Source organism: Myotis myotis, unplaced genomic scaffold, assembly GCF_014108235.1.
Source record: "Myotis myotis isolate mMyoMyo1 unplaced genomic scaffold, mMyoMyo1.p scaffold_m19_p_7, whole genome shotgun sequence".
In the NCBI taxonomy this organism is placed as follows: Eukaryota; Metazoa; Chordata; class Mammalia; order Chiroptera; family Vespertilionidae; genus Myotis; species Myotis myotis.
In genome coordinates, this window is record NW_023416379.1 from 10187314 (window position 1) to 10200746 (window position 13433).

Here is a 13433-nt window from a genome sequence, read left to right on the forward strand (position 1 = left end):
CAGATGTAGGAAAGGAGCTGGGTAAGTACACAGGAAGGGAAATGGCAGGTCGCAGAGCCAGCGAACGCCCTGCAATTATTGCCTGGCCGACTGGCTGACAGACCCCGGCTGACGATGGACAGTGACACTGACTGACAAATACTGATTCACTGGCTGACAGACACCAACTGACACTGACAGGCTGCCTGACTGATAGTGACCCACTGAGCGACACGGGCCGGCATATGGACAGACTGACGGACACCGAATGGACGACACCGACTGGAGGACTAACAGATTGAAAGAATGGCCTACGCCTGTGGCTGTTGGGCGTGATGCTCAAATAGCATTAGCAAACCACAGCAGTTTTTCACTTTATCTGAAGTCAAACCTACCCTTTTTAAAAAAATTCTTTATTGTTTAAAGTATTACATATAGTATTATAAATGTCTCCTTTTCCCCCCATTGATCTCTCCCTGCCCACCCTCCACCCCCAAAACCTACTCTTGGAAATAGCCCACACGTGATTAAAATAAGACATATTGGGCCTCCGAAGGCAGTTTCAGCGCTGCCATTCCTGACCAGGCAGTTTCTAGAGGCGTTTTCCCCACAGGAAGGGTGGGAAGCCCAGGACAGAGGCGAGGTTCCTCTCCTTGCAGCCATGGTTTCTCCCAGCCTGGCCCCTCTCTTTGAGCCTGCATCCAGCTCTCATTTTCTCCACACCCCCGCCCTTAAATGTCCCCAACCTTCAAAGACCCGCCCTTCGGTTCTCCTCCACGAAGTCTGCCCAAGCCATTCCAGAGCCTGTGAGCCACCCTCTGCTCATTGTCCTCCCCAATGCTGTCCTGTCGGGGCTGACCATGTCCGACTGCTCCATGGCACCCTGGACATGGCTTTGCTCTGAATGGCTATTTGCTGCTCATCATTGAACCCTTTGCTTATATTTATTTTAGGCTTGTACTTAAGACCACACACACTTGGAGGGTTGGGACTCTTTAACCTCGTCTCTCCATCAGCCTGAGGACCGGTAAGGTTATGCCACAGAAACAAAGCAGTCCCCAATCCCAGTGGCCAAGACCAGAGTTGGCTGCCCCATTGTGCTCCATGTCCACTGGAGGTTGGCTAACTGCACATGCAGAGACCAGGCTGAGGGAGGCGCTGTCTTCATCTGCACTGGGCTGAGGCAGGAAAAGAGAATATGGGCTCTTAAAACTTCACCGCTCACATTCCATTGGCCAGAACGAGTGCCATGGCAACACCCAACTCCCAGAGTCAAGAAAGTGTAGTCCTATTGGGTGTCTGTACGGGGCAGGCATAATGGGAAAGTGGTAATATGATAATTTGCCTGTGGTGGACTAGAGAGAGATACTTAAGCATAGTACATCCATTTAATGGCATACTGTAAGCTATTAAAATGATACTGTAGGAGGATGTTAATGACATACAAATGTTGAGCATATATTATGAAGTATGAAAGTAGATGATAAAAAAGAATTGTAGGGAAGTATGGGACTTGTTTGAAAGAGTCTGTAAGGAGGATTCTCTGAAAGGTCAGAGGCCTCTGGGGGACCTTGCCGAAGGCTGCTGACCCTGCCTTGACTTTTCCAAGCAAGTCTGAGCCCCGGGGTGTTTTGCTAGAGTTTTTATGTTTAGACTTCAAAACGTCCTTGTTTGAAAGACACTACAGATGCAGGTGTTTTCTCAAGGATGCTTACCCTGCTGATTGTATCTAGAGGTTAATTTTAGTTCAAGCTGTTGTGACAATAAAAGCCAAAGGAGGCAGTGAACAGGGCTATTTGCTCCTAAAGCAAAACAGCCCCTTAGCCTCTCTTTCACAGAAACTGTGTGTCAGAAAAATCATTCACCGGTTGCTCAGGGTCTGCTGGTTAGCCCCGGCAAAGACTGTATGATCCCTTTTTTGTTAAAAAATGTATTTTATATTTATAAAATATAACCAATGGAAGTTCTCTAAAAGATAACAGGATATATCTGGGAGGTGGGATTATAATTACAGGTGATTGTCTACCCCTTTTGATTTCTCTATATTATTCTAAATCTTCTATAGTTACTAATTTTGGTAACAAGAAAAGAATTCCTTGCTAAACAATGCTGCCTTTAAAAAATTATATATATATATATATATATATATATATACATATACATATATATATATATAATAAAAGTTTCAGAAACATCAGGACATCCGATAATATGAAAGTGCAGATCCTCCCAGACTGCCTTGCATACATGTATGCATATTTAATTGAAAGAAACTCACAAGCTGGGGCTGATTCAGTGGCATCACAGTCCAGGCGAGCATCCTGCTGCTTGCGCTGCTAGAATGTCCTGTGCAGGCCCTGGTTCCTGGGCAGGCTGGAGGATCTTGGGAGGCCCCACCCCCCACCTCTGCACCCTCCAAAAGATCCCTGCCTGCTGGCCGCCGTGGCTGTTCCGTGGAAGACCCCTCGCCCTGCGGCATGCTGGGCCTTGAACACTTACACTCGGCATCATGATCGCAGGGGAAAAGAGGCAGCCCTCCCCGTGGAGACCCCAGCCCTGCGGCCTCACCGCCTTATCACGACGGAGAGGAGGGAAATGAACATTTCCCCATTCCCTCTATTTATGCTTTTAAGTTGATTCCGTTCCAGGGAATTTTTTTTTTTTTTTTTTTTTTTTTTTTTTTTTTTGTCAAGTCATGTTCAGAATAACTCTTCATGACCTGTTTGGGGCAAATGCAACTGATTTATGACTCCGCTGCCTTTTGGTTGGTTGGCAAAGCACTGCCTGGCCCGGGGAGGCTTTCCTCTGCTTGTTTACCCAGAGTGATTTAGGAGCAGCAGGGCCAAGAAGGTTTCCCTATTCCTCCAGCCCCAGAACCGACCTCGCGGCCCCTGCCCTCAGGGCTCACACCCTGGCTGGGGCTCGGCCTCATATTTTACACAGAGTGGCAGTTGTCCTTTGGATGCCCTGGGCCACATCACTCACGTCCTCTGGCCTGTAGCCCTTTAAGAAGCCCCCAGGGAGATTTCCCGGGGAGGCCTGTCCCACTGACGGCTGCCTACAGCCCAGCCTCCTCCTCTTCTTCTCGGGCTTGGGCTCTTCTCTTGCTGGGGGGCCTGAGGCAGAGATGGATGAATTATTAATATCGATTCTGATGGGTTAGCTCTTCCCAGAGTCTGAGCACAGCCAGGGCCTGCAATATAGAGGAAGGAACTGCTGGTATATGCAACGTGAGTGAACCTCAAAATAATGATGCTGCGTGAAAGCACCCAGCCAACCCAGAGTTCATACTGCATGACTCCATTTACATTAAACTCTAGGAGATGTGAGCTCAGCCCTGGTGCCAGAAAGCAGATGAAAGGTTGCCTGCAGACAGGGAAGGAGGAAGGGCCAGGAGGGGCTTTCCAAGGGGCACGAGGAAGCGTGGGGGATAAACGTGTCATCCTCCCGATTGTAGCGGTGGTTTCATGGTTGTAAACAGCTGTCAAAACTCATCAACTGCACATTTTAAATAGGCGCAGTTTATAGTAGATCCGTTATACTGCAGTAAAGCTCTTTAGCAAAAAAACCAAAAAAACCAAAACCTACATGGAAAATGTGTTCCCAGAATAACTAACTCTGGAGGCTTTGATGCTAGGAGAAAAGTTCAGGACACTCCCTTAACTCCTGGAATTCTCAGAACTAATTTAGGTCTTTTTTTGGGGGGCGGGGGGCGTCCATCTGATTGAGCTAAACTGAGAAGGGAGTTCATTAACTGTAACCCACTCCAGTCGGAATCCTTTCTCTTTCACATAGAGCTGCTGGAGGAACGGGTCACCCCGCTTCCCAGCCCTTCAGATCCAGGAGCGCATGTAAGTGCCTACACTGGCCATTAGGTGGCACTGTTGTACACAACATGTACCGACCTGGGCTTCCGGTTGCCAGCTCTCCAAGTTTATGTGCCCTTGGCTTTCTGCACCAAGGGTTCTCCGAACGCTTTGTCTACATCTATGGAGATAATCACATCTCCCCCCTTTAATCTGCTAACGTGCATTTCTTTTCTAAGTTTTGAATGGTGAGCCATCTTTGCAGATGGGAAAAGCCAGGTAAGTTTCCCCATTAGTGCTCACTAATGGAAGTTTCTGTCAGGATGGACACGTTCTACTTTGTCCAAGAGAGAGCTCCCTGCACAGATGTGGCCATGGAGCCTTTGAAATGTGGCCAGTGTGACTGAGGCACTGAACTTCACACTTCACTTTACTGAATGATGAACGTGGACAGCCGCATGTGGCTCGTGGTCGCCGTCTGCAAAGAGTCCGGCTGGGAGCCTGGTGCGGGCCTGCCTGTGAGGTTGCTTGGCGTTTATATCCTCTCCTCTCCTCACGGAAGGGGCTCTTCAGGAAATGTGATACAGAATGCAAGACGATTGCTTTCCCTGGGAAAATACAAAAATGCCACTGAAGCCGAACCCAGAGATGATGCGGTGAATAAATCACACGACGGCCGCCGTCCCAGGCTTTCCCGCCCCACACGCCTTCTCTTAAGCAGGGGAGTCGTACTCCACCTCACTGCACCCCAACACTGCTCACGCCTGCATGGTGAGTGAGAAGTCCTAACAATACATTTTTCTTTGAAAAATAATTATTAAAGAAATACCCATTATAGAAAGCACAGGCAGTACAGAAAAATGACAAGAAAATAAATCAAACAATATTTTGGTGTATTGCCTCTGATATGTTTTCAATATGTAAATTTTTGTTGTTAGTATTGTTGTTTTGCAGATGTATGAGCAAGATCATTCCCCATATAACTTAAAAATTTCGTTTTTAAAATTATAACATAAGCATTCTATCATCTTATTACAAACTTTGTAAACATCATCTGTTAGAACTATGTAATGTTTTCTACAGTGGAGAGCTACAATTTACTTAATGTATTGAACTTAATTTATTTATTGCTATTGCAAATATAAATATCTTTGGCATAAAGCATTTTCACCCTTTCAGAATTTACTCAAAGTGGAATTACTGGAAGCAAGCAAAGAAATATTTGATATTTTAAGGCCTCCGCAGCCTATTGCCAAATTGCTTTCCAAAAAGGCATGTAAATTTATACCCTGCACTTTATCACCTACCCACCAGCAGGAATTCATTAAAAACGAAACCCCACACCACCCTCAGCAGCGCCACACCAGCGATTTGGTAGGAGGGCCGCTGAAACGTCACATCTCTGATGAACGTTTTTCCACGTGTTTGCTAACACACTTGTTCTTCTCCGGTGAATTGTCTGTGCGAACATTTTACCTGCTTGGTTAGCAAGGTCTTAGTGCTTCTTATTTATTCACTGTAAGCACCCTGTACGTGCTGAAAACCGTATTCTTCTGTCTTTTTTATTTGTTGTGAACATTCCCTCTGTTTGTTTTATGGAATGTGGCTGATCTGATAGACACACATTTCAGATTCTCCTTGTCCTGCCCTCTGTCCGGCTCGGCCTGTCTGTGAAGCCGGGCCACCCTTCTCCCTCTTCCCTTTCCCTGGGCGATGCTGCCTCTGGCTTGACTCATCACTGACAGCGCTCAGGGTCAGCGGGAACACCCTCAGGGCCAGCGCCCTCTGACAGCCCTGCTTGGATGACTCACGGTGCCTGGGACTCAACACGCCCCAACCTGATGGCATGAATTTCCTCCAACCCCTTCTATCCGTGCGTCTCCTCCATCCACCTGGCGGCCCTGCCCTCTCCACTTGAAAATCTCAAATATCCATTTTGCTCCCTGCCAGCCCTCTCCTCATCACTGTGATCCTCCTGAGGACCTGTCTCCTGGGTTTCAGATCTTCTCCCCTCAGCCCCATATTTTCCCAATAAAAAATTTTAAACATACCCAAGTGCAGAAACTGTTGTAACATGTACTCGTGCATCTCCCACACTGCTCTGATTTTGTAAATGCTGATGATGGCGGTTGAACGCTTCAAACTTTTCAAAGAACCAGGACTGTAGATAGAGTTGAATGCTCTTTATGACTAAGTCCTGCCGTGCCCCTCTCTCCCCAGCGGGCTCTCATCCCTTCTGCCACATGCGTATGAGTCTGAAAATACATACTACTTTGCATTTAGAATGTTAATAAGTGGTACCAAATGCCATATAATCCTCCTGCCTGCAATGTGCTTTTTTCACTTTATATTTTGGGATGTAGCTCTGTTAGCACAGGTGGCTCCAGTTTATTTTAATTGCTGTATAGATTCCACGGTATGAACATATCCCAACTCACACATCTACCCCCCTATTGGGGGAGGACACTCAGGTGATTGCCCCCCTCCCCCCCCTCCCCTCCCCTCCCCTCCCCTTCTCTTCCTTCATCAGAAGCCAGGCTCACAGACGTTCTAACACTCAGTGCTGCGCATGTGGATGGGTGTCCGCAGGGCGCCTTCCTGGGAGTAGACTCGCCGAGTACACACATCCTCAGCCTCACTGGGTTCTGTAAACTTGTCCTCCTGCAAGGTTTCAGGGCTCGTTTTCCCACATTTTCACCAAAAAGGCACGGACAGCGTTTCCACTGCTGCGGCTCGATGGGCTGCATGGCACGTGGTGGGAGCGGGCGCCTTCCTGCTCACAGGTGAGGCTCAGCGCCTTGGCCCTCACCCTCAGCTGTTGCTCCTCCCGGCCTGCTGGGTGCTGTCCTCCGCCAGCTCCTGCCTCCTCCAGTCCTCGCCCACACCGGTGGGCAGGATGAGCGCCTGGGAGGCAGCTCCCACCCGGCACCCACCGCCCTGAACGCCCTGGCTGCCCAGGGCCCCAGCCCCGTGGGTAAGTGGCTGGACTTGCCCCTTCGTGTTCCCTCCCAGCGGCGCCTGCTCAGGCCTCGCTCCCGCCTCTCTCTGGGCGCCAGGCCGCCTGGACTTTGGTCAGTTCCCCAGGTGTCCAGGCTCCTTCCTGTCGCAGCGTCTCTGAGTCTCAGCTATCTCTGCCCCATGTCCCCTCCCAGCGCCTGAGATTCGCCTCCACCAGGACGCCCTCCGGGCCTGCCAGTGCTCTGCCAGGAGCCTCCTGCTCAGAGCCCCACAGCTCCCTCGGAGTCCTGGGCCCTGGCTGGATGTCAGCGGAGGAAGAAGCTGGGCCAGGAGGGTGTCAGTGACCTGCGTTAGGCCGCAGGGTCCTTGGCATGGCGGGCTCATGGTTGGAGTGGCCGTGGTGGCAGTGCTGGAGGCTGCGGAAGGCCCGGCCTGGCCTCTCACTCACCAAGGCCAAGCTCGCCACTACTGCCTCTGCCCGACCCCCTGGCTGCCTTCCCACCAGCGGTGCAGGAGGGTTCATTTCAGCACTTGTTGTTTGTTGATTTGTTGATGACAGCCATTCTGACAGGTGTGAGATGGTACCTCATTGTTTTGATTCGCATCTCTCCGATGATTAGTGACGTTGAGCATGTTTTCATGTGTCTCTTGGTCTTCTATATGTCTGCTTTCAAAAAGTGTCTATTTAGGTCCTTTGCGCATTTTTTGATTGGGTTGTTTATCTTCCTTTTGTTAAGTTGTATGAGTTCCCTATAAATTTTAGAGATTAAACCCTTATTGGATATAACATTGGCAAATATGTTCTCCCATGCAGTGGGCTCTCTTGTTGTTTTGTTGATGGTTTCTTTTGCTGTGCAGCTTTATATTTTGATGTAGTCCCATTGGTTTATTTTCTCCTTAGTCTGCAGTGCCCTAGGAGCTGTGTTGGTAAAGATATCAGGGCTGCTTTTTAAAACGGGGAGGAGTATGTGTGAGCCCGGTGATCCTGCGGCCACCTCCTGCTCCTGCCCTGCCTCCGTGTGATTGTCCAGAGGCACCTGCAGCCCCTGGGCTGGGACGGTTGTGTTGCCAGGGGCCTGGAGGCCTGCTGAGGTGGTAGCTGAGGGTGAGGGGAATTAGAAGGGAGGAGGGAGAGGGGGTACCAGTTGTGGCCCCGAGGCCACCTGCAGTGCCGGGGCTGCAGTCTCTCCCACCAACCACCTCAGGAAGAGGCCTGTGGGAACTGTGGAGTTGCTCCTGGGACCTACGTGGAGAGAGAACCATCTGTGCAGTGCATGGCTGGGCTGTGAGCGTGAGTCCTGCCCCGTGTCCTGCGGTGGGAGTGCCGTTGGCCCCATCACATTTGTCCTGGGGATTTCCTGCAGGTCACTTACAGCAATGACACAGCTTGGGTGGTAATTCAGGCCCATCCCCCGAAATCACAGGTTCCTCTGGTAGCTCAACTACGACGCCCCACTGCTCTGGCTGGAACTTAGGCCTGTGCCCTGGTCTGAGATCCATCCCCCCAGTTTCCCACCCCCCCCTTCCCAGCGTCAGAGCTGCAGCGCTGGCAGGCTCTCCCCTCCTTCTGCCCGACACTCCCCCTCATCTCCTGCCTCTTTAATTGGCCTCAGTTTCTGCTTCTTGGAGGGTGTGAACTAACAGAGATGCTCTTTGGGTTTTAAAGCTCTACTGGGAATTTCTCAAGGGGGTGACGATCCATAAAGGGCACATGCCCGGGTTGTGGGCTTGATCCCCAATAGGGGGCGTGCAGGAGGCAGCTGATCAATGATTCTCTCATCATTGATGTTTCTGTCTCTCACCCCTCTCCCTTCCTCTCTGAAATCAATAAAAATTTATTTTAAAAAATGAATGCACTGTCGATCATGCTACAAATAAAAGTGGATATCAAAATAAGTATACTGAATGAAAAAAAGTTTAAAATGTTAGAATAAAAGGCAGCCTTTAAAACAAAATCAATTTTGCTTTATGAAAATTCAGCACACTGTTCTTTTTTTTTTTTGCCACAGATCACTGATAAACTCAGTTATGGACTGGGGTGGGTTTGAAGCTTAGCATTTTGGGGCCACAGAAGTCACCCCGCTGGGCTCACCTGGTTTCCTTGGCACAGCTGGCCTCCTCCACGAGATCCCTGCATGTTTTTCCATGAGTTCTTTGTGAAGATGGGTAGGGATGATCTTACTCAAGGTTAAATGCCCTAACACAGCTAACATGGGTCGGTAAAGGCCTGCTGTAGAAAGATCTTCCTGCTCACCCAGGTGAGGCCTTCTCATGGATTTCCCGTCCCTCCTGGGGTGGAGCTGAGAGGTGTGTGTGGGGGGGTCTGGATGCTGACCGCTTCCTTTGACCCAGAACCCCCCGTGGCCCGTCCTCTGCTTGGTATTCGTTCCCTACCATCAGGTTGCTTGAAGCCTGCTGGGCCACGGACCACACTTGTGTCATCCTAGAGTCAATCAAAACTTGAATCCTCTGCTTGAACGGTGCTTTTTGAACGATGGAAATATGAACTCGGTAAGAAAATCTGTCTGATGAGAAAACTGAAAACGGCTTCAACTTTTCTCTGTGAAGTTTTTTCCGGGTGAGCAATGTTTTCAACTTGAAAACGTCCCTTGTAACTAAGCCTCTGTGTGTATTCCTGCTTTTCTGGTGCTTGACTTCCATTCTGTTGACTCAGCAGCTAGGAGCTGAGCCACAGAGGGCTCAGGATGTGCTCAGAAAGCAAGAAAGTGGAGCCCTAGGAAAGAAACCATACGTGTGCAGTTCTCGCCCCAGCACAGCGTTTAAGGTGGAGAGGAATCCTTTTGAGATACGTTGTCTTCCTCATTGAAGAGGACATTTAAAGATAGACCGGGGGAAAGAAACAAAAAATGATGGCGGACTTGGAAACCCATCCAACTTGAAGCAAAACCGATGCTGCTAAGCACGGCACGTGTGAGACGCACCTGGTGCATAGAGTAAAGGTCGCCAGCCTTTGGTAACCCCAAACTTAACCCCATTCCCCTTCCCACCCCGTCTCTCAGCTTCACAACGCAAACCAGCTCTGAAGTGACAGGAAGCTAGTCTTTTTGAGCGTTTAGCCACACCCCTGACTAGTGAGGTTCTCTGCAGAATCACAGAAGCAGAAAAGCGGTAGTTTATTGTTCTTCAGCAAAGGTGATGTGTGCTCACATTTAGAAATTTATTCTTCTGAATTTGAACATCAGAATCTGAAGCCAAGATACTGTGTAACAAGCCCCTCCTCAAAGCAATCAGGCAACATACAGAGAAGGGACATGACAAGGTTGATGGTGTGACAGTCCATGGCCATGGGGCCCCGGGGCAGACGGGCACAGGGGTGGCACTGGGTCTTCTTCGAGGTTGTATCCCCAGAATCCAGAGAGCACTTGGCACATAGGATGCACTTTTTAAAAAAAATCAAAATGCCAATTTCTCCTTCTAGGAAGTAGAAACATCTGATCGTTGTTTGGGATTTGTCAGCACAAGATGCTACATAGCGATTGTAACCAGAGATATCAGTATTATATCCAAGAGAATTACGAGAATGAAGCATAAACTTTAAGGAAAAGGCACTCAAAACTGGGGACCACTAAAGATAGGTTGCTCCCCTGAGAGCATGTGAGCAGGTGCGAGGCCAGAGGCTGTGCCCACAGGATGTCCACGCCTGACCTCTGGGCCCTTCAGGACCACCGGTGGTGGCTGCGTGGGTGTGTGGGCACCACCGGAGCAGGGCAGCTCCTCTCTTCCTAAGAAAGAATGATCCTTCGGAAGGAAGAGAAGAACCCAAGGACGAGGAGAGTGCTGATCTTGGACATATGGCACAGCTCACTCGGCCACTTCACAGTGTACCCATGGGCACCGACGCCGCAGTGCTGGCTGGAAGGAAAAGGTGGCCCCACAACGCTCCTCAACACAGGCTGGCTCGTCCAGTCAGCTTCTTGGCGTTATTCAGTAGGTTATGGCTTGAGAAGCACATTGGCCAGAAACGTTGGTCATAGATATAAAGTGGTGGTCTATCATAGAGGAGTTTGTATATATACAACTAATTTGAAATTGTAAATAAAACACAAGTTAGCAACAGGATAGAAAATGGAAGTCCTCAAATGGAATGATGTTTGGGAGTCTTTGGCTTCGGATATGACAAGGTTTTACCTTATTTCTGATAATGACTAAGAGAGCATCCAGTTGGTAACTTGTTTTGTTTCTGCTTTTCTCTTTGCCTTTTTCCTGGGTGTCTGTTCATCAGGATGGGGTATGTATTAAATCATATCAGATGGTTCCTCCCCTAAACCTCCTTTTAAAACAAATTTTTAATATATATTTTTACTGATTTCAGAGAGAAGGGAGAGGGAGAGAGAGAAACATCAATGATGAGAATCATTGATCAGCTGCCTCCTGCACGCCCCCTACTGGGGCTCAAGCTCACAACCCGGGCATGTGACCTGACAGGGAATCGAATTGTGACCTCCTGGTTCATGGGTTGATGCTCAACCACTGAGTCACAATGGCAGGGCTGGGGTCATTTTAAACAGCAAAACCATCAACAAAGAGTACAAAAATGCAAACAATGTGGCAGTATACAGACCGTAGAAAAGGACACTGTAGACAGTGGCAGCTGAAACAGCCTCTTTGACCTCAGAGGGCACATAAGGGGACTCAACATTTTCACCATTCTATGCATGTCCACGAATCCACGAATGATTACAGTGAGAAGGCAAAGTCACAAACTACGGAACCCAAGGATGAGAATTGCTGGGATGTGCATAATGATTTCCCTTTTGTAAGCTCTCTAAGGCGGCTGCTTTATCTCCGGTGTTGTCTGCCACACTGACTATGGGAGGAATGATAGAAAAATAAAGTTACACCAGGCTACAGATTTATATGGTAACTTACAATTTGTTGTGCACCTACTGTGTGCCAGGCCAGCACTGGGAGCAGGATATGTAGTGGTGAACAAAGTCAGAGACCCTGTCCTCACCATAAGAATACGAGTGGGAAGACTAGCAAAAGGAGGAAGTAGCAAGGCTTGAAATGTAAAACTCCTCAAATGGAGATGATTTTAGAGACTGAGAATTGGTAACGGACGTGAGCTACCTTGGAATGAATAGAAATAAAAATGTATTTGCAGGCCCCAGGAGAGGCTGAAGGCAGAAGATCATAGTGGTTCAAAGCACATCGTACTGGAGTCAGACTGCTTCACCTTGAATTCTGGCCCCGAGTCTAAAGAGCTGTGCGGCCTTGGGTGAGTGACTTAACCTCTCTTCGCTTCTATTCCTCTTCTGTAAAATGGGGAGAGCATACATCTACCTCTGGGCTGTGGTGAGGATTACATGAGAATATTTGTAAAGCGTTTAGAACGGTGCCCAGCATAGGAATAAGCACCTGTTAATCGTGTTGTGAAGATTTTGTACAGTAGTACTCAATTTATCTGAGGAAGCAGATCTTGTCAGATCAATTTGATTAACTTCAGAGAAATAAGGAAATGAAATGTGAGCCATTCTCACTGTTAGGGTGGGAAGATGCAGTCCTAGCCCTGAGGTGGACAGTCTGGTGTAAGGATGTGCTGCACAGACATACCTGACACTTGGGCTCAGCATCGGCACTGCCATTCTGCTCAGGGTCTGGTGAGTGACACACAGGCCTGCTGAGAAGGTGCTCAGATATGCAGGGAAGGATAACTTAGAATGAACTGTAGCCTGGCCAGCATGGCTCTGTGGTTGAGCATCGACCTATGAACCAGGAGGTAGGGTTCGATTCCTGGTCAGGGCACATGCCTGGGTTGTGGGCTCGATCCCCGGTGTGGGGTGTGGAGGAGGCAACCGATCAATGATTCTCTCTCATCATTGATGTCTCTCTCTTTCTCTCTCCCTTCCTCTCTGAAATCAATAAAAAATATATATATTAAAAAAAAGAGAATGGACTGGAAACAATGAAAGAGAAAGTAAAGTTTAAATAATCTAAACTATTAGAAAAAAATTCTATAAAATAGCATAAAGTCAATAGCCCTGAAGTAAAACCACGGGTAGATTAAAAAACACACATTATAAAAGCAAAAACCAAAGGAGCAACTGATTGCACAATTCTGAGGTCAGCCGGGGTCCTTGTAAAAGCGCAGGCACAGTGCTGAACGCCACCGTGGGAAACCTCCAACACGCCCTGACATAATCAAAAGCACACGGCATGCCAGGGCAGAAAACACGCATTCAGCCCATTTTCTGAATGAACCGGGATGCCAAAGGCCCAATGTCCAAGCACAATTCATAAAACGTGGTCGAGGAAGCTGGCCCCTAAGGGAAGGAAAGTAGATTGTGTGAAGAAAGACTGAAGGTTGTTATTCTACCTGGAGAAGAGAAAGCAGAAGTGTGACTTGCATTGAGAATGACGGATTTTTTCTCTCTCTGTATCATGACTGTAGAAAACTGAGAAAACAGAATCAACGGGACTCATTACAGTAATAAAATCCTTTTACTCGTGGGTGGGTGATTATGTCAGGCTACTATGGAAATGAAAGCCTTATACAACTCTCAGGGGGAGTTAGTTGTCTCAAGATTTCTGCACTGCAGCAAGTGTAGACACCAGGGCATGTATGCTCAGAGAAAAAAATGACAGTGGGCTTAAGGTTTTCAGTGAGTCTATTCTTTATTTCACTTGTTTAGAATGTGGAGGCCATTTGTTTCATATAATGTGAAGCCA

The 13433-nt window shown here is 48.3% G+C and overlaps 1 long non-coding RNA gene across 2 annotated transcripts; it reads left to right on the forward strand.

Annotated features, from left to right (window-relative positions):
* Window positions 1-2665: 2665 nt before the first annotated feature.
* LOC118660671 lies at window positions 2666-5835 on the forward strand. Of its 2 annotated transcripts, none has more exons than XR_004969009.1 (2): window positions 2666-4556; window positions 4948-5835. It is a non-coding gene; the product is annotated as an uncharacterized LOC118660671 (long non-coding RNA). The 2 variants fall into 2 exon arrangements; XR_004969010.1 differs by having other exon boundaries at window positions 4965-5835.
* Window positions 5836-13433: the final 7598 nt, after the last annotated feature.